Source organism: Gossypium arboreum, chromosome 3 (assembly GCF_025698485.1).
Source record: "Gossypium arboreum isolate Shixiya-1 chromosome 3, ASM2569848v2, whole genome shotgun sequence".
In the NCBI taxonomy this organism is placed as follows: domain Eukaryota; kingdom Viridiplantae; phylum Streptophyta; class Magnoliopsida; order Malvales; family Malvaceae; genus Gossypium; species Gossypium arboreum.
In genome coordinates this window covers 9,773,031-9,799,864 of record NC_069072.1, presented here as the reverse complement: position 1 = coordinate 9,799,864, position 26,834 = coordinate 9,773,031, and the positions used below count along the sequence as shown (strand labels likewise).

Here is a 26,834-nt window from a genome sequence, read left to right as displayed (position 1 = left end):
TTAACAGTTGGCCTTAACACTTTTTCACTTTGGATAGCCATGATATATTGTTCTTTTGGGTTGCAAGAATAGTCATGATAGGAACCGAATTCACAGGAACTGTTCCATTTTCATATGTATATCTTCATGGTCTAATCCGTGATTCACAAGTAAGTAGAGTGTCTGAATTAGGCTACTACTTAGGTGCCCATTTTAAAGTATAATTTTTTTTCTCAAGTTGTGTTCCACTTCACCTGCATCTACACTTTTGTCATTACAGTTCCTTTTCCAAATAACATGACACTAGTTCCATTGCTTCAAAGACTCAAGAAATGTAACAGCCCAAATTTCAGTGATATCGGAGCAGTAATTCGAGATCACTAAATCCGACATGTGAGTTTAGATATTAGTAAGTAAATGCTAAGTGTGGTTTTAGAAATAATTTTTAATTAGTGAAATTATGAATTAAAACAAATTTGTAGATTAAATGAGATAAAAATGAGGTATCGAGACCTCAAATTCATAAACCGAGCCATAAATATTTTTAAAAATATTTATGGAGTGTTAATAAGTTAGAATTAAAGTTTCGTCAAGAAATTTTAAGGTTTCGGTAGTCAATCGGGTAAAAAGGACTAAATTGAATTAAGTGCAAAATTGTGAAATGTGATTAAATAGCTCTAGTAATTATTAAAGGAGGACTAAATAGGCAATTAAACACCTATTATTGGGCTGGACGGCAAGTGTGTGCTGGAAAATAAAAATCAAGTGTGAACAAGGGGCAAAATTGGAATTGGGTAATTATTAAATTGTAAAATATGATATATTAGGTAAAAATCTAGAGTTTTCTTCAATTTTCTTCATCTTCTCCAGCAAAAAACACCATTGAAGGGTTCTTTTAAGCTGGTCTCTCATATTTCTATTACATGTAAGCTCAATTCTTGATTATTTCTTGTGATTTTTGTGATTTTGAGACTTTTGCAACTAGGTCCTAATATCTAATTCAATAGTTTTTGCTTTTATGAATATTTTAGAAAGTTACCATGAGTAAGTGATGAAATTTTATGATGATTTATCATGGAATTAAGGTTTTAATTTCATTATATGATGATTTTATGAAGAGATTTGTATAGAAATTTATTTTAGGACCTAATTGTGAACGTTGATGGAATTAGGGTTTTGTGTTGAAGCTTGGAATGTCAAAGGCTGTGAAGTAGTTTGTAGTGTTTAGATAAAATGATATTTGAAAGGAATTAGTTGGATTGATGAATAAATTGAATAGGGACTAAATTGTAAAAATTGAAAAGTTTGGGGTAATTGTGAAATTTTAAAAATTAAGGGCATAAATTGTGAAATAGAATGGAATTGAAATAGAAGCTAATGGAGGAATGATATTATAATTATAGATCAAGAAAACGAAGTGAATCGTGGGAAGGAGAAAATTTAAGAATAGTCCCTGAATTTCTACGACTTTTGCAAATTAGCCCAGGTAAGTTCATATGGCAAAGTTCAATGTTTGATATGAAAATCTTATGATTTCTAAAGTATTTTATTGTAGATGAATATTATCAAATTGTATTAACTAATGAATAATGTGTAACTAAAAGAACAAATTAGTTGAAACAATGGTTTGAGTGCTTTCATTTTATGACCATAATGAATTGACGGAAAAGATGTGATATATATACTTCCGTATAAGACCATAGTCGGGCTATGGCATCTGTACAATGTGATTCATGTTCCCGTATAAGACCATAGCTGGGCTATGGCATCTGTGTGATGTGATAATGTGATTCCGTATAAGACCATATCTGAGATATGGCACCAGTATGATATGTAATCCGTGTAAGACCATGGCAGGGCTATGGCTTCGGTGTGTGATGTGTGACAATGTGAAATTCCATAGTTTACTATGGCAATGTGATAATGAAGCACTCAACTCCATTATTGTTCCTTAATTTGACAATGGAAATAAATAAGAAATGGGCCCAAAAGAATTAAGTTCGTGAATTGCATCATGAAAATCATTCAAATGAGTTTATTAATGAAGTTGTGATTTGCAGGATGAAATAGTTTAACTAATACATATATAATTGTGTACAGTGTTCGGTAAGATATGTGTTATTATGCCTATGAGCTTACTAAGCTTCTATAAGCTTACTTGTGTATGTGATTTGTTTTGTAGATTGACTTATATACATACAGAGGATCGGATCTACATCAAGGGTTACACTATCCAGATTTAATTCGGTAGATTTTGTTAAATAACTTTTTGGTTTATATGGCATGTATAGGATTTGATTTAGTAATGTAATTATATGAATAATTAAGTATGCAAACTATGTTGAATGTGATGTTTTGTGATTGGAAAATGAAATATACTTGTTTTGGCTTGAAATAATTGTTTGGTTGAAAATTTTTAGGTATAAATGTTATATAATATGGCTTGTGAAAATTACCTTTAAAAGGGGTGGCAAATTGGCTTAAATAAAGCCTACATGGTGCCACACGGTCAGGGGACACGAGCGTGCCTTATTGTGACAGCCCAAAATTGACCCTAGTCGGGAAGTGGTTTCAGGACCGCTAAACCGAGTCACCGAAATGTTCTAACGTAATATTTATTGTCTAGAATATGTGAATATGAATGTGTGAAAAATTGAATGTTTGGATTTTGTTAATTGTAAGTGAATTTTATCAAATAGGACTTATGTGAGAAAATTTAAAAATGTGCTAGGCAAATGTAAGGTGGCCTATTAATACATGTGGGAAAATGGTTGTCCTTGCATGTCAAATAACCCCTTTCCTAAGGTGAGTGGCGGCCATGACAAGAATATGGGCAAAGGAAACATGTTTCCAACATGTTTTGCTAGTGGTGTATGTAGGAAGCCATAAAATAAAAACTAGCATTAAAGAAATGAAAAAAAATGAGCATGGATGCCCCCATTGTGCCAGTAGCTAGAGAGAAAGAAAAGAAAAAAAAGGTTTTGTTCATTCATTGTTCATTCTTTTGGTTGTTCTTGAGAAAAAAAATGAAAGGAAGGAAGATTACCTAGGTCAATTCGGCAAGCATCTTGGCTACTAGGAGGTAAGCATTGAATTTGTTGATTTGGTTTTGTAATATGCTAAGTTGAATGGTGGATGCACTCTTGGTAAGGTCAAGGAAGTTGAGATTTCTTGTGTGTGTCTAGGCAAAATGCCAAATGATTAAGTGTTGGAGATAGGAGCTTACTTAGAATGATAAATTCTTCTCCTATGATTATTTTTTCTTGCATGTTAAATGGCTTCTACTTAGCCATGCAAAATTTGTAATTTGTATGGATGATTGGAGCATTCGGCTAGGGTATAAAGGAAGGGATTTTGGTTGTTTCATCTAAGTATGGATGATGAATGTGCTATGGAAAGAAATTGGTCTTCCTATGAATATGATTTGTGAATGTTTATATTAGTAAAATAATTTATGTTCAAACACTTGAGGATTCGGTATTGTCCATGACTATTGTGTTTAAGATGTGATTTTGAATATTTCGAATATTGAAAAGTAAGAATAGGTGTGATCGGTCATGGGAATTTGAGATGTTGTACATTAGAATTGAAAATACTTGAGACTAGATTACCTTAATAGTGATAATACATTCGGCCTTGATGCATTAATTGACTGTTGGCTAAGGTTTTGATATTTTGAACAAGGATAGTTGTAAATGGAGTGAAAACCATTAAATTATACACATAAGTATCCAACAAGAATTTTAACTACTAAATGTATTTATATTAGGAAATCAAGACATCAAAAGGGGAGAATCAAACAAAGGCAAAACAAAGATAATCGAGTAGTCGATTGGAAATCGTTTCATCCAATATAAGGTAAGTCATTAAGCATATATTTGATATTGCTTAAATGATTGTAAAAATCTATGCAATTGTGCTTAATGGGATGATATATATATATATATAAATGAAATGTATGTGTATGGAGTGATGACATTTGTTGAATGTAAAAGAAATAGTGAAATGTGTAGAAAGTTGCTTTCGGCACTAAGTGTGGGCAATACGTGTGTACGGTGACGAGATTGGCACTAAGTGTGCATGCTGGAAATATATGGCACTAAGTGTGCATGCTGGAAATATACTGACCTGGGTGTGCGAGCTCGAAGGGTATGGCACTAAGTGTGCGGGTTTAAATTGTACAAAGACTAAGTGTGCGAGTTTGATTATATAGCACTAAGTGTGCGAGTTGAATACATATAGCACTAAGTGTGCGGATTCACTATATGCTCTTGCATTACAATTGGCACTGAGTGTGCGACATCATCGAGCTAATCCCGGACAGCGGATCGGGTAAGTACCTTGAGCTCAAGACGAATAGAAAATACGCTCATGCTCGGGGTTGAACTTGGTAAGCCTTAAATCTATGTGATGATTGAAATTGTATGATTATGGTGGAAATGAGTTAGTGTGTGAAAATGCCTCAAATATCTTGTTGTATAGAATATGAAATGTGGATGTATGACTTGGTGTGAGATTGAACCGAAAGGTCCGAGGATTTATGGTATAGCTTCAATATGGATGAGTACCTAGCCTCGTCTATTGTTCATGTTGTGATAACTTTATCAATGGATGATTGTTGAATGCTTATGACTTACTGAGTTATAAACTCACTCGGTGTTTTTCTTGTCACCCATTTTAGGTCTCTTGGACTCGTACTGCTGCGTGCTCGGAACCGTCGTTGAAGTCATCACACCGCTGGAAATCTTGTGGTATTGTCTTCGTTGTTGAAGAACATTTGGCATGTATAGGCTATTATGTTTTGTTGATGTGGGTTGTAAACTTTAAGCCATGTGAAAATGGCCTATGTGGTCGCCGAGTGGGATGCTTGAACCTATAGCCACGAGTCTTAGAAACTTTAATTTTGATAAGGTGGCCATAATTTGTGTCATGTATGATGGAGGATTAAGGCCAAGGAAAGATTCATGAAATTGGCATAGTCTACTGCAGTAACTGTTGCGGACAGCAGCAGTGAGACAAGATTGAAAAATCACTAAAAATAGAAGAAGTAGAATTAAATAGTGAATAAATTATGTAAATGAACCTTGATGAGTCTATTTTCATATGGAAGAAACGAAATGGTCATAGGAGTTACTTGTTAAGAGATATTAAAGCTATTGTGAGACAGGGCCAGAATGGTTTCTGGGTCCCCTGTCGCAAATTTAAAAATTTACTATAAATTATCCAGAAAGAATTAGGAGTCATGCCTTATATGAGCAGATTCCATTTTGAGTCTAGTTTCATTAGAAACAAACGGAACCAGTATTAAATCCCTGTACAGAGAGATATTCAAGTTGTAACACGCGAAGGTCAGAGCAGTCGATCCCTGTAACATGGGTGACTTTAACTAATAAAATGTACCAATTGGCCTGACAAAAAATTCTAGAAATAAATCCATGGATGGATATATGAGTCTAAATTCAGGGAAAATTTACGAAACCAGTTTCCGAGTTTTGAAACTCGAGATATGATTTTTAAGGTGACAGTGACGCAGTTTTCCAGCCCGACTGGAAATGTCAAATTGGTGGGCAAAATATGTGGACTTGGCTTGTTAACCCCTCGTGTCCGACACCGGTGATGGTCTCGGGATCGGGGTGTTACAATTTTATTGGTATCAGAGCTATGGTTTAGTCGGTTCTAGGACTACCATAGAGCGTGTGAGTCTAGCTATACATGCCAAATTGTTAGTGCTTAAAAATGTGATGACTTCTGACGGTTGAAATTTTTGTTGTGATTAGCAAATGGAACCCGAGGTAGAGAGACCCTTGGTGGATGACGTTGAAGGTGTAGCGGTTGCTCCCGCACAAGGGACACCGCCTGTTGAGCCTCAGTCATCCGCGAATAATCAAAATGAAAGGGCGAAACAAGCCTTCTTCACCATGATGAATGAGTGGGTCGCGCAATATGCCCGAACCAATCCGGCTGTCCAACCATTCCCGAATTTAAATAATCCACCCCAAGAGCCCGTAATGCCATCGCCATCGATCCTGTGAGGCTGAGTAAACCACCGTGGACTTGATTAGGAAGCGTGGGGCCAAGGAGTTTAAGGCCATAGTTACCGATGATGCCGAAGGGCCGAAGTTCGCTTGATAACACCATTAGAGTGTTTGATGAACTCATGCACACCGATGAATGTCTTAAGTGTGCTATTTCTTTGTTGCGAGACTCACCTACTATTGGTGGAGGACCTTGATTTCCATAGTCCCAAAGGAACAAGTTACTTGGGATTTCTTTCAAACGAATTTCGGAAGAAATATATTAGTCAACTGTTCATCGATCGAAGCGTAAGGAATTTGTAGAGCTCAAGCAAGGCCGGATGATCAGATCTCGAATACTGAACATGAGTTCGTAAGACTTAGTCGGTATGCTCGGAGTGTGTGGCTGATGAGGTTGCTATGTGCAAAAGATTTGAAGAAGGATTGAATGAAGAGTTAAAGTTACTAGTGGGAATTTTGGAGATAAAGGAGTTCGTGACACTAGTCGAACGAGCTGCAAGGCGGAAGAACTTGGGAAGGAGAAGAAGAAGGCTGAATTTGAAGCAAGAGATTACCGTAAAAGATCAACGAGTAAAGCTCCGTTCTCGACCGTAAAGAAATTCGGGAGGACACTAGTAAATCAAGGGCGCATCGGGAATTTTCATCGAGCCCGACCATCGACGGACCCCGAGCTACTTGGTAGCTAGTGTGGGCAATAATCGTCAAGAGAAACCTGAATGCCCCCAATGTGGAAGACGACACCTAGGTGAATGTTGGGGTAAGTCTATTAATAGGGCCTGTTACGGATGTGGTTCGAAGGACCACTTCATTAGAGATTGCACGGAGCTAGATGAGGAGAATAAGATGCAAGGTGCAAGATCTAGTGAGGCGACGGCTAGAGGTAGACCCCCGAGGATTTCAGGAGGTAGGGGTGGTAATCAGAGAGGAGCCACTGACACGGCTGTTCGATCCGAGACCGTGCTCTGCTAGAGCATATGCCATCCGCGCACGAGAGGAGGCATCCTCCCCTGACGTTATCACTGGTACTTTTACCCTCTTTGATACTAGTGTGATTACATTGATTGACCCCGGCTCTACTCATTCATATGTATGTGAAACTTTAGCATCCAGTAAGACTCTACCTGTTGAGTCTCTCGAGTTCGTAATTCGAGTGTCAAACCCTTTGGGTCAATACGCACTCGTTGATAAAATGTGCAAGAGATGCCCCTAATAATTCGAGAATCTGTTTTTTACCGATCCGATGCTTCTACCATTTGATGAATTCGATGTTATTCTTGGTATGGATTGGCTGATCGTACATGATGCAAATGGTGGATCGCAAAAGGAAGACCATTGATTTGAGGAGTGCGAATAATGAGGTAGTCCGAGTCGAGTCTCTCGATTTAAAAGGAGTGCCGCCGATAGTATCTTCTATGACCGCCGGAGGTACATGAAAAGGGTGTGAAACATACCTTGCGTATGTGTTTGAAAGTAAAGAGACGGAAAGGAAACTCGAATCGGTACAAGTGGTTTGTGAGTATTCGATGTTTTTCCGAGGAGTTACCGGATTGCCACCGGTTCGAGAAGTGGAATTGCATCGTCTGCACGGTACTACGCCGATCTCAATAGCCCCGATCGTATGGCATTAATGAAATTAAAGGAATTGAAAGTTCAATTGCAAGAGTTGACGGATAGAGGTTTCGCTCGATCGAGTTTTTCTCCATGGGGCGCACCAGTATTGTTTGTGAAAAAGAAGGACGGAACCATGAGGTTGTGCATCGACTATTGTCAACTCAATAAAGTGACGATAAAGAATAAATATCCGTTGCCACGAATTGACGATTTGTTTGATCAATTAAAGGGAGCCTCAGTGTTCTCAAAAATAGATTTGAGGTCGGGGTACTATCAGTTGAGGGTCCGAGAATCAGACGTACCCAAAACCGCTTTTCGAACGAGGTACAGTCACTACGAATTCTTGGTGATGCCGTTTGGGCTCACTAATGCCCCTGCGGTATTTATGGATTTAATGAATAGAATTTTCAGGCCATACTTGGATCGGTTCGTAGTTGTATTTATCAATGACATTTTGGTCTATTCGAGAGATGAAACTGAACATGCTGAACACCTGAGGCTAGTGTTGCAAATTTTACGAGATAAGCGATTATACACAAAGTTCAAGTAAATGTGAATTTTGGTTGAGAGAGGTTAGCTTTTGGGGCACGTGGTGTCCGTGATCGGTGTCGGGGTGGACCCGAACAAAATTCCGGCCATAGTCGATTGGAAACCTCCAAGGAATGTTACCGAAGTTAGGAGCTTTTTGGGGCTTGCCGGATACTATCGACGATTTGTGAAGGGTTTTTCGATGATAGCTGTACCGATGACGAAACTACTCCAAAAAGATGTTAAGTTCGAGTGGTCGGAACGCTGTCAAGAAAGTTTCGATCGACTAAAAACCTGTTTAACCGAGGCCCCGGTACTAGTACAGCTGGAGTCCGGTAAAGAGTTCGTCATATACAGTGACGCATCCTTGCTTGGGTTAGGTTGTGTGTTGATGCAAGAAGGTCGAGTTGTGGCTTACGCGTCGAGACAACTAAAGCCGCATGAGAGAAACTATCCGACCCATGACCTTGAACTAGCAGCCATAGTGTTCGCCTTGAAAATATGACGGCATTGCTTGTTTGGAGAAAGGTGTCATATTTATTCGGACCACAAGAGTTTCAAATATTTGATGACTCAAGGAGATTTAAACCTACGACAAAGACGTTGGCTTGAGTTGTTGAAAGACTATGAACTCATCATTGAGTATCACCTGGGAAAGGCCAACGTGGTGGCCGATGCTTTAAGTCGCAAGGCACTGTCTGCCTTGAGAGCGATGGATGCTCATTTATCCGTTTCACCCGAGGAGGTGCTAGTAGTCGAATTAGGGGCCAAATCGTTATTGATTCATCAAATACTTGAATCTCAGAAGGTCGACGCTGAATTGGTCGCTAAGTGAGCCGAATGTGTTTCGGATGAAGAATCGGAATTTCAGATTGACGACAATGACTGCTTAAAGTTCAAGGGTCGATTATGTATTCCAAGGAATTCGAAACTTGTTTCGATGATTTTGAGCGAGGCTCACAGTAGTCGAATGTCAATCCACCCGGGTAGTACTAGAATGTACAATGACCAAACGCCAATTTTGGTGGCCCAAGATGAAACGAGACATTTCTGAATTTGTTTCAAGGTGTCTGATATGTCAACAAGTGAAAGCGGAACATTAAGTGCCATCGGGAATACTTCAGCCAATCATGATACCTGAATGGAAATGGGATCGAGTGACAATGGATTTTATATCTGGATTACCAGTGTCGGCAAGTAAGAAAGATGCGATTTGGGTCATTGTTGATAGACTGACCAAGTCTGCTCATTTTATCCCTGTCCGCACGAATTTTTCGCTCGATAAATTGGCAGAATTATACGTCTCCCAAATTGTTCGATTGCATGGGGTACCTGTTTCTATCGTATTTGATAGAGACCCAAGATTTACATCGCGATTTTGGAAGAAATTGCAAGAGGCTTTGGGTACCAAGTCGCATTTTAGCATCGCTTTCATCCCCAAACCGATGGTCAATCCGAACGGATAATTCAAATCCTTGAGGATATGTTGAGATGTTGCATCCTTGAGTTTAGTGGTTCATGGGAAGGATATTTGCCTTTGATTGAATTCGCTTACAACAATAGCTTTCAATCAAGTATTAAGATGGCGCCTTATGAGGCTTTATACGGTCGTAAATGCCATACCCCATTATTCTGGACTGAACTTACTGAAGGTAAAATCTTCGAGGTTGATTTGATTAAGGATGCCGAGCAGAAAGTTCGAGTAATTCGTGAAAGTTTGAAAGCTGCTTCGGATCGCCAAAAGTCATATGCGGACTTGAGAAGAAAAGACATTGAATATCGGGTTGGAGACAAGGTATTTCTCAAAGTCTCACCCTGGAAGAAGGTGCTTAGATTTGGCCGTAAGGGCAAATTGAGTCTGAGGTTCATCGGTCCGTATGAAGTATCCGAACGAGTTGGGCCAGTAGCGTACTGATTAATGTTACCCCCTGAGCTTGAAAAGATTCACAACGTTTTCCATGTCTCGATGCTTCGACGATATAGGTCTGACCAGACACACGTAATTACTCCATCTGAGGTCGAGGTTCAGCCTAATTTGAGTTATGAAGAAGAGCCGGTTCGCATTCTGATGCGCGAAGTGAAAGAGTTGCGCAATAAGAAAATCCCATTAGTGAAGGTGTGTGGCATAAACACGGAATTGAAGAAGCCACTTGGGAACTTGAGGACTCTATGAGAGAGCGACACCGATCCTATTTACTGGGTAAGATTTTCGGACGAAAATTTCTTAAGTGGGGAGAGTTGTGACAGCCCAAAATTGACCCTAGTCGGAAGTGGTTTCGGACCGCTAAACCGAGTCACCGAAATGTTCTAACGTAATATTTATTGTCTAGAATATGTGAATATGAATGTGTGAAAAATTGAATGTTTGGATTTTGTTAATTGTAAGTGAATTTTATCAAATAGGACTTATGTAAGAAAATTTAAAATGTGCTAGGCAAATGTAAGGTGGCCTATTAATACATGTGGGAAAATGGTTGTCCTTGCATGTCAAATAACCCCTTTCCTAAGGTGAGTGGCCGCCATGACAAGATTATGGGCAAAGGAAACATGTTTCCAACATGTTTTGCTAGTGGTGTATGTAGGAAGCCATAAAATAAAAACTAGCATTAAAGAAATGAAAAAAAAAAATGAGCATGGATGCCCCCCCCATTGTGCCGTAGCTAGAGAGAAAGAAAAGAAAAAAAAAAGGTTTTGTTCATTCATTGTTCATTCTTTTGGTTGTTCTTGAGAAAAAAAAATGAAAGGAAGGAAGATTACCTAGGTCAATTCGCAAGCATCTTGGCTACTAGGAGGTAAGCATTGAATTTGTTGATTTGGTTTTGTAATATGCTAAGTTGAATGGTGGATGCACTCTTGGTAAGGTCAAGGAAGTTGAGATTTCTTGTGTGTGTCTAGGCAAAATGCCAAATGATTAAGTGTTGGAGATAGGAGCTTACTTAGAATGATAAATTCTTCTCCTATGATTATTTTTTTCTTGCATGTTAAATGGCTTCTACTTAGCCATGCAAAAATTTGTAATTTGTATGGATGATTGGAGCATTCGGCTAGGGTATAAAGGAAGGGATTTTGGTTGTTTCATCTAAGTATGGATGATGAATGTGCTATGGAAAGAAATTGGTCTTCCTATGAATATGATTCGTGAATGTTTATATTAGTAAAATAATTTATGTTCAAACACTTGAGGATTCGGCATTGTCCATGACTATTGTGTTTAAGATGTGATTTTGAATATTTCGAATATTGAAAAGTAAGAATAGGTGTGATCGGTCATGGGAATTTGAGATGTTGTACATTAGAATTGAAAATACTTGAGACTAGATTACCTTAATAGTGATAATACATTCGGCCTTGATGCATTAATTGAATGTTGGCTAAGGTTTTGATATTTTGAACAAGGATAGTTGTGAATGGAGTGAAAACCATTAAATTATACACATAAGTATCCAGCAAGAATTTTAACTACTAAATGTATTTATACTAGGAAATCAAGACATCAAAAGGGGAGAATCAAACAAAGGCAAAACAAAGATAATCGAGTAGTCGATTGGAAATCGTTCATCCAATATAAGGTAAGTCATTAAGCATATATTTGATATTGCTTAAATGATTGTAAAAATCTATGCAATTGTGCTTAATGGGATGATATATATATATATATAAATGAAATGTATGTGTATGGAGTGATGACATTTGTTGAATGTAAAAGAAATAGTGAAATGTGTAGAAAGTTGCTTTCGGCACTAAGTGTGCGGGCAATACGTGTGTACGGTGACGAGATTGGCACTAAGTGTGCATGCTGGAAATATATGGCACTAAGTGTGCATGCTGGAAATATACTGACCTTTGGGTGTGCGAGCTCGAAGGGTATGGCACTAAGTGTGCGGGTTTAAATTGTACAGCACTAAGTGTGCGAGTTTGATTATATAGCACTAAGTGTGCGAGTTGAATACATATAGCACTAAGTGTGCGGATTCACTATATGCTCTTGCATTACAATTGGCACTGAGTGTGCGACATCATCGAGCTAATCCGGACAGCGGATCGGGTAAGTACCTTGAGCTCAAGACGAATAGAAAATACGTTCATGCTCGGGGTTGAACTTGGTAAGCCTTAAATCTATGTGATGATTGAAATTGTATGATTATGGTGGAAATGAGTTAGTGTGTGAAAATGCCTCAAATATCTTGTTGTATAGAATATGAAATGTGGATGTATGACTTGGTATGAGATTGAACCGAAAGGTCCGAGGATTTATGGTATAGCTTCAATATGGATGAGTACCTAGCCTCGTCTATTGTTCATGTTGTGATAACTTTATCAATGGATGATTGTTGAATGCTTATGACTTACTGAGTTATAAACTCACTCGGTGTTTTTCTTGTCACCCATTTTAGGTCTCTTGGACTCGATTGCTGCGTTTCGGAACCGTCGTTGAAGTCATCACACCGGCTGGAAATCTTGTGGTATTGTCTTCGTTGTTGAAGAACATTTGGCATGTATAGGCTATTATGTTTTGTTGACTGTGGGTTGTAAACTTTAAGCCATGTGAAAATGGCCTATGTGGTCGTCGAGTGGGATGCTTGAACCTATAGCCACGAGTCTTAGAAACTTTAATTTTGATAAGGTGGCCATAATTTGTGTCATGTATGATGGAGGATTAAGGCCAAGGAAAGATTCATGAAATTGGCATAGTCTACTGCAGTAACTGTTGCGGACAGCAGCAGTGAGACGAGATTGAAAATTACTAAAATAGAAGAAGTAGAATTAAATAGTGAATAAATTATGTAAATGAACCTTGATGAGTCTATTTTCATATGGAAGAAACGAAATGGTCATAGGAGTTACTTGTTAAGAGATATTAAAGCTATTGTGAGACAGGGCCAGAATGGTTTCTGGGTCCCCTGTCGCAACTTTAAAATTTACTATAAATTATCCAGAAAGAATTAGGAGTCATGCCTTATATGGGCAGATTCCATTTTGAGTCTAGTTTCATTAGAAACAAACGGCACCAGTATTAAATCCCTGTACAGAGAGATATTCAAGTTGTAACGCGCGAAGGTCAGAGCAGTCGATCCCTGTAACATGGGTGACTTTAACTAATAAACTGTACCAATTGGCCTGACAAAAAATTCTAGAAATAAATCCATGGATGGATATATGAGTCTAAATTCAGGGAAAATTTACGAAACCAGTTTCCGAGTTTTGAAACTCGAGATATGATTTTTAAGGTGACAGTGACGCAGTTTTCCAGCCCGACTGGAAATGTCAAATTGGTGGGCAAAATATGTGGACTTGGCTTGTTAACCCCTCGTGTCCGACACCGGTGATGGTCTCGGGATCGGGGTGTTACACTTATGGCCGTGTAAGAAACTCAATAACCTCCTAAATATTACACGGCCTTGACACACAGGTGTGTCATTTGGCCGTGGGCTTAAGTCAGTAGCTAGCTATGTATCACACGGCTGCAGCACACGGGCATGTTCCAGGCCACACGGGCGTGTCCCAAGGCACACGGGCGTGTGCCCCTATCTTCAAGGAAAATTTTCCAAAGTTCTCTATTTAGTCTCAAATCACTTCTAAAACATACATAGGGCCCCGTAGGCCCATATTAAGGACTTTAAGATGAAATTTGATAAGAATTGATCTGAAATGTAAAGTTTATGACTCGATTTTGTATAAATGTCAGTGTATAAGTCTGGTAATGCCTCGTAGTCCTATTTCGATGACGGCTTGGGGTTAGGGGTGTTACAAGAAAATATCTGGCTAACATGTAAGCTGTTTCAGGGGCGTAAAATGTCTAAAACTCTTGGCAATGTTATTGACCCAATTGATACTATCAACGAGTTTGGTACTGATGCCTTGCGATTCACTCTTGCTTTAGGAACTGCTGGTCAGGTTTGTCTTGTACTGCAGGCAATATGTTGGTAATTCAATAATGAAAAGTTGTCATATAATGTTCAATACTGCTCTAATGTTCATGGTTCTAGCTTATGATAGTATGTCTAATTAACCAATTTCCTTGAATAACCTCTAGGATCTTAATTTATCAACTGAAAGGCTAACAACGAACACGGCCTTCACCATTAAATTATGGAATGCTGGCAAGTTTGTGCTGCAGGTTCTGCCTAATCGGGATAATGTTTCTGGTTGGCAGAATATAGAGGCTTGTAAGGTTTGTTCCTCTTTTCTCAGATTAGTGGGATAGTATTAGACCACCTGTCTATCCTTGTCTTCTGAAAACAGTACTACCATATGAAATTTAACATAAATCAGAAGGAACAATGCTAAAAGATGGCCAACCATGCTGCTGTTATGTTTTTGTTATAGTGCATTTTGCTATGATGATTTTGTTGAGTGCATACAGCTTGTATGCATGCTGCAGCAATTGTGCATGCTGCAGCAATTGTGCATGTTTTAGCAACATATTTTCTGTTTTAGTTGCAATGTAATTTAGTTTGGTTGAAAATAAACTTAGTTATTGATGTTTTGATGGGTTTAGGGGATGATTGAGCTGATAAGTTAACTTATCCCATGTGTACAAGCAATGTTTTAATATTCCCAATGCTTATTAGTGGGATTAGTTGAATATTTGGTGATGTATTTTGATTATAAATGTATTGTTTTCATATTGAATGAACAAGCATATCAGTTGTATAAAGTAGATTGCTTACTTGCTGCACGTTTGTGAGCAAGTAAATTATGTCAAGCTTCTTACTCCTTTGTTCTCTGTCTTGTTCTCTTCTTTTGCTGCTGTCAAAACCCCAACCAACAAGCACATAAATATATTTAATTATTAGATTGGTGGAGTATTCATTGTGTTTATTGATTGTACTATCAACAGTATTAATCTGAGTTATGCTTGCATTTGTAACTATTAGTATTACCCTCAGAAGAAAAGAAATCTATTATTATTGCATAGGGCGTAACTTAATTTTTCTTTTGACATCATCACAATGTCCTGTTCCTAAGAAGATTGGCATCATCCTATTCTGTAAACTGAAGAAATTATTTCCTTTTCAGTTTAACACGGAGGGGTATCTTCTAAGGCTTCATCTTCCAGAATGTTGGGTGGTAAGAAAAAAATACTGTGCTTGTTTTGCCACCATCTATTTATTTGTATACTAGAGCCAAGTTACTTCCACTCATACATACCCTGATTATTCTTTTTCTGAATGCTACAGAGAAGTTACTTGAGTACTGTTTTCCATTTTTCAGGTCTCAAAACTGCATATGCTTGTTGATGCTGTCACTGAGAGTTACAACAAATTTTTCTTTGGGGATGTTGGGAGAGAAATTTATGATTTCTTTTGGGGCGGTTTTGCCGACTGGTATGTTGAATGTTCTTTTATAATCTGCTTTCTGCTAATAGAACGTAGTTCTATTGTTTTATGCTATTAGGGTCTGGATTTTATGCCATTTATAGATCATGAAAATTGAGAACTAATGTAGTTTATGCTTTTGTTATATAACACATAATGCCCTTTTTTCAAAGGTTAAAGTGGTAAAAATCATTTAGTGGATAGTGTGTGTTATTTTATTGTTATCATTACAAGAGATTGTAAGTTGGATCAGTATGTGCTGTTGAGACATACATGAAATACCTGTCATGGTCGTATAAGTTGACAAAACATACCGGTATAATTTTTACTCTGATTAGCTGTAGTTATTTTGTGTTATATGTCCAGTTTTTAGATCTGCAACCCAAACTTGGGATTTATGTTTTTATTGTTTGCATAGGTATATTGAAGCTAGTAAAGCTCGCCTTTACCACTCTGGAGATGATTCAGTTGCTTTAGTAACTGTTATACTTTACGTTTTCGAGAATATACTGAAATTAATTACATCCATTCATGCCATTCGTAACTGAGGAACTGCGGCAGGTGTCGGCTTTGTAGTGTTTTACCATGTTTTTTGTTAATATAGTTTTTCTAATTCAAACTCATTTATTTTACCATCTTCTTGAATCTGATCATTCATGTTAATATTAAGTTTGGATAAAATCCGCTGGAACACAATTTCCATTGACGAGCACCTTATCAAGTCTAGATTTAATGTGCACACCTGACTGTGCACATGCACATGTACTAAAGTGAATTTTGGGTTCACATCACAGCATACATGAATAGTGCTTCATACAAGAAATGATATTTTTTCTTTTGTTTTATTGTTTTAGGCATCCTTTGATTTTGGAATAATTAAAATGTGCGCAGGAGCCTGGGGAGCTATGTCCCTAAAAGTTAAGACCTACAAAAAGAAAAAAAAAAAAAGGCAAACAAACATAATGTTAGCGCAAATGAATGTCAAATAAACTTAAACCTACCAGAAAAGAATTAACATATTAACCTAAAGAAACAACAAGAATATATTCGTGTGAACCTGCCCTCAAACAGATAAAAAGATAAATAAAACTAGGTTATCCTCGCATGCAACTGACGAGGTGAATGCATGATTCATACAAAAAACGATGACATAAATTAACATTTGCAAATATAAATCGAACTAAAAGGTTAAAAAAGTAAAACTTTCAACTTCAGATTAGAGCTTTGCAAACATAAACTATAATCATAGCTGAAGATTTTCATGCTTATCTAGTGCTTATCTAGTCTGATATTTTGTTATCACGTTTCACTTAATGTTAATCAAATATCAGATATCAGCTAGTGTTAACAGAAAGAATAACACATTATCTTTGATTGTCACCTATTTAATTGCTCAACATGCCAAAGGCCCAAGCCAGCCTGACTAGAAGCTACAAAGAAATGAAAAGGCCTATTTAACTAGTTATGATATCGTTAGAGAATATATCCAACACATCTTTTTTTCAGTCTCATAAAAACCATCAACCTATAAACAAATCAAAATTATGTTAATCTAAGAGTTGCGACTAGAACCTATTCACTTAAAAGATTACAACTCAATTTCCCTTCATGTAAGGCTAGGTAACACAGATGAATATAATTCTATCTTTGACCAAAATTTAAATATTTTCACCATATAGATATATCAATAATCGCACAAAACTTCTCACTCAGTTGATATAAAGAGAAACCATGGGTCCACCTAAAACTTCCAATCAAAATCCATTTGCAAATCATATCCAACATAAGACAAACAATCCCAACTAAGTTTTTAATGCCAAATTTTTTTATTTAATGTCAAATTCTCTTAGTATATTTTAATACTGATTTAAGTAGTTTTTTATTCCTCAAAAATATACTATTTTATTTATTGAAATAATACTTAGCATTTTTATAAAGAATGGTTAATTATATAAATAATTATATATAACTTATTATTTAATATAATAAATAATTTAGAGTAATTGCAAAACAATTAATTAAAATGTTTATAAAAATATTGTGATATAATTGAATCAAACCTGATTTATCATTTAATATAAAAAATAGTTAAAATATAAAATTAACTATAAAAATATCTTAGTAATAATAAATTTAATTTTTAATATTTACATTTTTTCAAATTGGTCATTATTTATTATTTTTCAAAAGAAAGAATAAAGGAGAAAGAAACATGTCATTGAGAGAGTTTCATTCATTGTAATCTTTATGAAAACAATGTATAAAAGTAACATTTTCTCTTTTATTTATTATTTGTTCATGTATCTGTCACGCTTCTTTAGATATGCATTTTTTTTATTTCAGTCTTTTTATTTAGAAATGCAAATATGATACTTATATGTTAAAATAAATAACTGCTACTTCAGAAAAGAATATTTGTTAAAAAATAATCTATCCAGCTTACTTGATACATTAAAATATACAAATTTTACTAACAATTATTGAATGTAATAATATGACAAAAATAAAAATTCAAACTTTGAATATAATATTATTAAAAGGATAATCTCCAATGTTGAAAACTTTTAAATCGCAAAACTAATATAAAAAATAAATAAACTATACAAATTAAAATTATTTGGGAAACTATGTTATGTACATTTGGGTTTCATTTATTGTCATATTTGTAGTACCCGGCTATCATCCACTTATATTGATCTTATTTACTTCGTTTAACGTTTGTAGCTTTTAAGTGGTGTGTAACGCTTAAACCTAATGATCTGGTTTTAAAAAAAAATAAAACAAATCCTAAAATTTAAATTACATTAAAGTTTATTAAAATTATTTTATTTTAAAACAATTGCTTCAAAATTAAATTTTTTTGGTCAAAAATATTTTACTAATCTTTTTAAAATTAAATTCAATCCAAAAAAATTTTACTTTCATTTTGACAATTTAGAAAACAGTGTTGGTTGTTATGCACGTTAGGGGTACTTGGAGTCGAAGTATCCCTGAACTCTTTCAATTTAGAAAATTTAATTTAATTTTGACAATTTAGGTAATATTTTTCCTAGTATGTTATGCACGTCATTTTGGAAAGTATATGTAAGTAGTATTGTAATTGTTAAATGAATTTATGTGATATGTTGAGTTTTAATGTGGAATGTTTAAATTGATGTATAAATGAGTATGAAATAGGCAAAATTTGGGTTAAATTAGCATGATTTTAGAATTTAATTGAATGGAATAATTGTTGAATTGTTTTGATAAAATATGTGAAGTACCTATGAGAGTACATTGGTTAGGTCATTAGGTTGATTATTTTGACATGTTTTTGAGGTATTTAATTGTGTTTTGATGTGATTGAACTATTGGACTTGCTGTTCAAGGTTGCAGGGAATGGTAAACTTGATGTTTAAGATTCAATTTGAGTCCACACGGCTTGACACACAGGCGTGTGACCGGACCGTATGAGACACACGGCTAACACATGGGAGTCTGGTTTGGTCGTGTGTCCCTTGCAACTTTAAAATCTCAAAACAGAATACGCAGGAAATTTTACACGGGCAGAGACATGGGCGTGTGTCTTAGCCATGTGAGGCACACGGCCTAGCACACGGGCATGTGGCTGGCTGTGTGGCTTATGTCAGAGAGTTATACAGGTTGGACACGGCCTGAGGCACGGGCATGTTCAGGGTCACTGTAACATCCTGAATTAGGGTCTAGTTGGAACAGTGGTTTCGAGACCACAAATTCAAAATGTAAATAATTATTTTATGATTATTTGATGGTCCATGATAAGATTGCATGTTTGTGTGAAATTTCCATGAAGAAATTCTATGCCTAAGGTGTCCAATTTGACTTTAGGGACTAAATTGAATAAGTTGCAAAACTTGTGTTCTAGAAGCTTCAAGCATGAAATTGCATGGGATTATTAACTAGAGTCCTTAAATAGCAATTAGACCAAGTTCGAAAATTTTGGACAAAAATGGGCATGAATAGGAAAAATTGGAAAGAAATGCCTTAAGGGCATTTTTGTCATTTGGTAAATAAAAGAATAAAAAGGGAAAAATCAAGTCAAAAATTGTGTCCATCTTCCTCCTAGTGTGCTAAAATTCACAAGGGTTCCATAGCTAGGGTTTTCAACTTTTCAAGCTTGATTGTAAGTGCTCCCTAGCCCCGTTTTTAATGTTCTTTATGTTTTTGAGATCCTTGAAGAATGATCTAGCTATTTTTACTATTATTTTAAGCTAGGGTTCATGTTTAAAAACTTACCCATGTGTGACATGTTTTTATTTTGATGACTAAAGGAAGATTATCAAAGTTTGATGTGTGATGAACATCTTTTACTAAGTGATTTTTAGTGAAAACACCTAAAAAGGACTTGTTTGTAAAAGGTGTAAAAATGAGTAGTAAAAATGTGAAATAAAGGAAAACATAGGATGATATGAGCATGGTATAGGTTCGACTAGGCTTGGGTAACCAAGAAAATGCATACATTTTATTTTACGAGCCTAGGGACTAAAGTGTAAATAAGTGAAAAGTTAGGGGTAAAAAGGTAATTTTTACCAAGTATGAATTATGGGTCAATTCAAACAATGTATATATTGAACAAGTTAAATTTGGCATTATAGATCAAGAAAAATGAGATTCGAGTCTTGATTGGGGGAAAAACAAAGTTTACGAGGATTAGGCTTGTTTCTATCATTTTGTACCGAGGTAAGTTCATTTGCAAATTATGCAACATGTACCATACTTTAAATGCTTTAATATTGCAAGTATGGTAAGTATATATATAATTAATGTGATGTTGTACCATGTGTTAATGCTTAAATTTTATTATGAATTATGCATTGATTATTCCATTGGTGCTATGGATATTGAAATCGACATAACGAGTAAGCTCAATAGAAATGTGGTATCGAAGAATCCCATTTGAACCTTAGGAATAGTTTAGGATACAAGTGACATATCACTAGGAACTATGTGATCTTAGTTCATGATTTGTGGTCTGAGTTCATGATATATGTTACACATGTTTTGGCGTTCCAGGTACTGGTCTTGTGTGTTCTACCACTGGCTAGGTAGTCCAACATGTGTTGCGGATACCTGACAGCTTGTGTGAGTAGCCCGTATAGCTACATCTTGACCGTTAGCTTGTGAGAGTAGACCCATAAGTAGCTCGAAAGTCATCAACATGTGATATGTGATATAAGGTAGCGTTGGCTACTTATGGGGCACTTAGGTGCGAGATTCCGATGTATCCAATAGTATTCCAAGTGTTCAACGGGTAGTTCAAAGAGAAGTTCCATGGGTAATCTTAATGAACACGTCAAAGACGAGAAAGTAAGTTTTATGTGCAAGTTGGTACAGGTATGTACATAAACTCATGATTAAAGATCTCGGTATGCTATGAACATGTGGTAATAGTGCATATGAGAAAGTTATGCTTATGAGATTTGATGACATTTATGAAACTTTGCCTTATGTTAATTGTATGATTTATGTTGCTTATTATTTGCATGTGAACTTACTAAGCTTTAAAGTTTACCCCATTCCTTTCTTTTTATAGTGTCGCCAAGCTAGCTCGGGGATCGGAGGACGTTGGAGTTTTCGATCACACTATCAATTGGAAAATTTGGTATAGTTAGATTCAACATTTTGAATATGGCATGTATAGGGACTTGATCTTTTTGTTATGTGTCATATTGATTAGCCAAATGTGTTGGCTCATGATGATGTTATGATTCATTTTGTATATTGCCATAAGAGGTGGCTCATATTGATTATTAGGGTTGTAACCCTAATTAGTTATGCATGCATGCAAATGTGTTTATGCTTGTTGTGGTTGTTTTGATGAGATGTGAGTTATATGCTAAAAGTATGTGTTTAATGAGGCTTGTGATTGTTTGTGATAATGAGTGTGATAGATGAAATTTGATTAATGTGTATGGCAATAAATATGGTAAAAATGTATAACTTGGAAGTAGGATAGCAAAGATGGTTATTCATGAAATTGGTGTAGAATACCTTGGGTAAACCTACTAATTTGAATAAGTTATACATTGACTATTCAAAACATAAAATGTCTATGCTTCATATGATAGAAGTGTTATGTTGTATGCCATGAAGTTGGTTTAAGTGTGTGAGTGCTTAAGGGTGGCAAATGGATTGGAAAATAGCCTAGAAATTGTCCACACGGTCTGCCCCATGGGCATATGGTCTGGCCGTGTATCCCCTACACCCTAATTAATGCAAAGAAGAATGCCCAGTAGTAAACACACGGGCAGAGACACGGTAGTGTGTTTAAGCCGTGTGGAGGACACGACCTTAGGGCATGGGCGTATACCCAGGCCGTGCGAAGTCTACGCTTAATTTCGAGAATTTAATTAGCCATACGACCTAAGCACACGGGTGTCTACTGTGGCTATGTGACCTTATTTTTCTTATGACGTCATAGTCAAAGAGTTACACGGGCTGAGGACACGGGCGTGTCCCAAGCCACACGGGCGTGTGTGACCACACGGCCTACCCATACGGGCGTGTGACTCTTCAAAACAAGAAAATTTTTTAAGTGTTGAAAAGGTTCCAAAAGTTCTCAGTTTAGTCCCAAACCGATTCCGATGTATGTTTTGGGCCTCGTAGACCCTTATAAGGGACAATTTGCATATGATTGGAAAGTTTCAAAGTTGGATGAAATTTTATGACTCGGTTTGTATGTTTGTTTATGTTTAAGTCCGGTAATGCCTCGAGCCCTGTCCCGGCGTCGGGGGTGTTACATTTAGTGGTATATTTGAATGTGATTGAAAAGTTTCAAAGTTGGATGAAATTTTATGGCTTGGTTTGTATGGGTTTTTACGCTTAAGTTCGGTAATGCCTCGAACCCTGTCCCAGAATCGGAGACGAGTAAGGGGTGTTACAGTCACACGGGCGTGTCCCTTAGCCACACGGGCATGTGTCCCCTGCACTTAGGAAAAAAATTTGAAATTTTACAAAAAAATTCCAAAGGACTCGAATTAGTCCCGATTTGTTCCTAATATATATTTTGGGCCTCGTGGTCCCATAAAAAGGGATGATATGATTAATTTATGAAGTGTATGTTAAATGATTATGAAAATATTCGTATTTGATCTGAAAAGTCTAGTAATGCTCCGTAACCCTGTTTCGGCGACGGAAATGGTTAAGGGGTGTTACATTTAATAGTATCAGATCTTTGCAGGTTTAGTCGATTCTTGGACTAAATCGAGCTCAAAATTGAGTCTAAAGGTACATGCCATAATTGAGTCAAATTGAGTCAGGATTTGGATGCTAATATACATTGCTTGTTTTTGTTTATAGTTGAATATGTCAGATGAATATATTGATGATACTGATCAAGAAATGTATACTGGAGACAATGAATCCTATGAATTAGATGGAACCGAGTAGGAAAAACTGAGTGTTAACCCAGTGGGTAATCAACCTCCTAATGTTGAAAGAGGAAATGCTAGAGAAACAGATAATTCACAACTACTTAGAGTTATTGCTGATGCTCCTCAACGAGTAGCAAAAACTGCAACTGCAACGACATCTACTCCTACTGTCCGTCAAGCCCCAATTAAAGAATTACGTAAGTATGGTGCAACTGAATTTCTGGGTTTAAAAAGAGTTGATCCTTCTACAGGTGAAAACTGGATTGAAGCTACAAAAAGAATTCTGCAGCAAATTGAGTGTACTCCACGAAAAAGTTTATTATGTATTGTTTCTCTATTGCAAAGAGAAGCATATGTTTGGTGGGAATCGGTAACATGACATGTACCTGCAGAATAGGTAAACTAGGAATTCTTTTAAAGAGAATTTAAAAAGAAGTATGTGGGTGAATTGTATATAGAAGACAAAAAACAAGAGTTTTGATGTTAAAACAAGGAGAAATGACTTTAATTGATTATGAATGATAGTTTTCATGACTCAGTAGATATGTTGTTGAATATGTGCCAATCGAAGCTGACAGTTGCAAGCGATTCCTACAGGGTTTACGTAATGAATTACGAGCGCACCTGGTATCGTTTAGGATAACTAAATTTACAGATTTAGTTGAAAGGGCAAAAATGGTTGAACATGTATTGGGTTTTGATAAAAAAGCTGAAAATCCATGCCCGGTTGGAAAACGTTCTGGAGCTGCTAGTTCAAACCCGTAACCCAAAAGATCAAAAGAATTTTATGTTAGTTGGAAATTGAGTTTTAAATAAGACAAAGGTGATAGAAACCGTGAAAGACAATTGATAGTTTTTATTGGTAATGTAAGAGGTGTAACATCTTCCTCCTAGCGTGTTGAAAATTTCAAGGATCCATAGATAGGGTTTTGTTCACCTTTTCAAGCTTGAAAGTAAGTCAATCCTAGCCCCGTTTTTAATGTTCTTTATGTTCTTGAGATCTTTGAAGCATGATCTAGCTATTTCTACCATTATTTTGAGCTAGGGTTCATGTTCAAAAACTTACCCATGTGCGACATGCTTGTATTTTGGTGTTTAATGGAGGAATATGAAAGTTTGATGCATGATAAACATCTTTTACTAATTGGTTTTTCATGAAAACACCTAAAAAGGACCTTTTTGTAAAAAAGTCTAAAATGAGTGGTAAGATGTATGATTTAATGAGAAATGTGAGCTGTTATGAGTATGTCATAGGTTCAACTAGGCTTGGGTAACAAAGAAAATGAACCCATTTCATTTTACGAGCTAGGGACTAATTTGTAAATATGTAAAAGTTTAAGAGAAAAACTATAATTTTGCCTTAATATAGTTTTTGAACTGATATGAATAATGTGATGATCAAATAAGCTAAAGTTTCTATTATAGATCAAGATAAACGGAGTCCGGACCTAGACCGGGGAAAGAATAAGATTTTAGACTAAATCGAATTAATTGTTCGTATTTTGTACCGAGGTAAGTTCATGTGTAAATAATGCAATGTTGTATCATTTTTTAATGCTTTATTAATGTATGAATTTCTATGTTTAATTGTTATGATGAGTGTATGAATGACATAATGGTCAATGTTTAATCCTGTTTGAACCATAGGAATAATTTAGGATACAATGTGACATGTCACTAGGAATTATGTGATTATGAGCTCATGAGATTATTTGTATATGTGACTATGTGAATCGGGTGCTAGTCTTGTACGTCCTACCGGTGGCTGGGTAGCCTGGCATGTATTGCGGGTACCTGTTAGCTTGTGTGAGCAGCCCGAGTAGTTACGTCCTGACTATTAGCTTGTGTGAACGGGCTCATGATTAGCTCGAGAGTGAGCAATATGTGATTGTGACATGAGGTAGCATGTGGCTACGTTTGAAGCACTATGTGCAAGTCTTCCGTGTATCCGATAGTATTCCGAGTGTTCAACGGGTAAACATGTGAGTTATTCGACAAGTAAGTCATTGATGAGAAAATATGAAAATGTGTTTCGATTTGGTACAGGTATGTATGAAAAAATCATGTGAATGAGCTCGGTATATGATGAGAATTGCTTGTGGATGAGATGTGTGATGAATGGCACATGTGCTAAATAAATGAAGCATGGCTAATAAGTATGACAAAAACTATGGTATAAATGAGTAAATTGGACGTAGGTTTAATAAGATAAATGAATATGAAATTGGTGTGGAATGCCATATGAAAGCATGATGGTTTGGATAGGAGACATGTTGACATTACAAAGGCATGGGTTAATCTTGTTTATGAGTACTTGAGTGTCTAACTATAGTATGTTGCATGCCATCAAAGTTGAATAAGTGAATGAGTATTTAAGGGTGACAAGTGGCTTGGAAAATAGCCTCAAATTAGTCCACACGCGTAGACACATGGGCGTGTACCTAGGCTATGTGTGACACACGGTTTACCTCATAGGCGTGTGATCCGACCGTGTGTCCCCTGCACCCTACTAAATGCAAAACAGAATGCTCAGTAGTAAACACATGGGCAGAGACACTGCCATGTGTCTTAGCCGTGTGAAGGACACGGCCGTAGGACATAGGCATGTGCCCAAGCCATGTGAAGTCTGCATTTAATTTTTGGAATTTAATTCGCCACACGGCCTAATCACACAGGTGTGTGACTTGGCCGTGTGACCCTAATTGCATTGATGATGTCATAAACAGAGAGTTACACGGGCTAAGGACATGGGCGTGTCCCAAGCCACATGGGCTTGTGTGACCACACGGCCTACCCACACGGGCATGTGACCCTGCTTCATGAAAATTTTTCTAAGCTTTCCTAAAGATTTTTAAAGTTCACGGTTTAGTCTTGAACCACTCTTGATGTATGTTTTGGCCCCGTAGGCCCATATAAGGGACAACATGCATATGTATGAACGAATTTAATTTGAACGAAATTTTGTGACTTGGTTTTTGTATGTTTGTTTACGTTTAATGTCTGATAATTCCTCTAACCCTGTCCCGGCGTAGGATACTCATAAGGGGTGTTTCATTTAGTGGTACCAGAGCTACGATTTAGTTAATTTTTAGACTAACGTAGCATGTGTACAAGTCTAGCTATACATGCCATATATATATTACGATAGTGTGACGACTCCTGACGTTTTTGAAATATGTTTTCATTTAGTAAATAGATCCCGACAGAGCAGTGACGGATGGTGTTCAAATTAATGCGCCTACACCCACTGAAGGGGCAGCGCCTTCTGATAGTAGACCCTATATAGTTAGTCTTGAAGAAGGACGCAGGGAAGCCTTTCTCCATATGATGGATGCCTGGTACATGGAGTTCGTTTGAACTAACTCAAACGCTCAACCCCCTCCACCCCCGCCTATTGCTCAACCTAATCCCATAGCACCCCAAGGTATGGACTTCGTGAGACTGAATAGACCTCTAGTTGATAAGATTTGGAAACAAAGAGCCGAAGAGCTCCGAGCTAGTAAAGATGATGAACTTGAGAGGGCAGAGTTCTGGATCAAGAATACCATTAAGGAGTTTGATAAGTTATTATGCACTCCTGAGGAATGCATGAAGTGTGTTGTGTCCCTTTTGAGAGACTCGGCTTACCAGTGGTGGAACACCCTTATGTCGGTGGTACCAAGGGAGAGAGTTAATTGGGGATTCTTCCAAGAAGAATTCCGTAAGAAGTACATTAGCTAGAGATTTATTGATCAAAAAAGGAAGGAATTCCTCGAGTTAGAATAGGGCCGAATGACGGTAACGGGATATGAGCGTGAATTCATGAGGCTGAGCAAATACGCTTGAGAATGTGTATCGACTGAGGCCATTGTAATGCTCGGGTTTGCACAAGTGTACATAGTCGTTATCAAGTAATAAGTAAGTATCGAGTTATTGTCTCCATAGGGATTGTATTTGTACTAGGTTAGTCAATTATAAAAATATTATTAATA

At 36.7% G+C, this 26,834-nt stretch overlaps 1 pseudogene; it reads left to right on the top strand.

Moving 5' to 3' along the window:
- Nucleotides 1–26,220, top strand: part of LOC108455130 (valine--tRNA ligase, chloroplastic/mitochondrial 2-like) — a 56,497-nt pseudogene extending 30,277 nt beyond the window's left edge.
- Nucleotides 26,221–26,834: the final 614 nt, after the last annotated feature.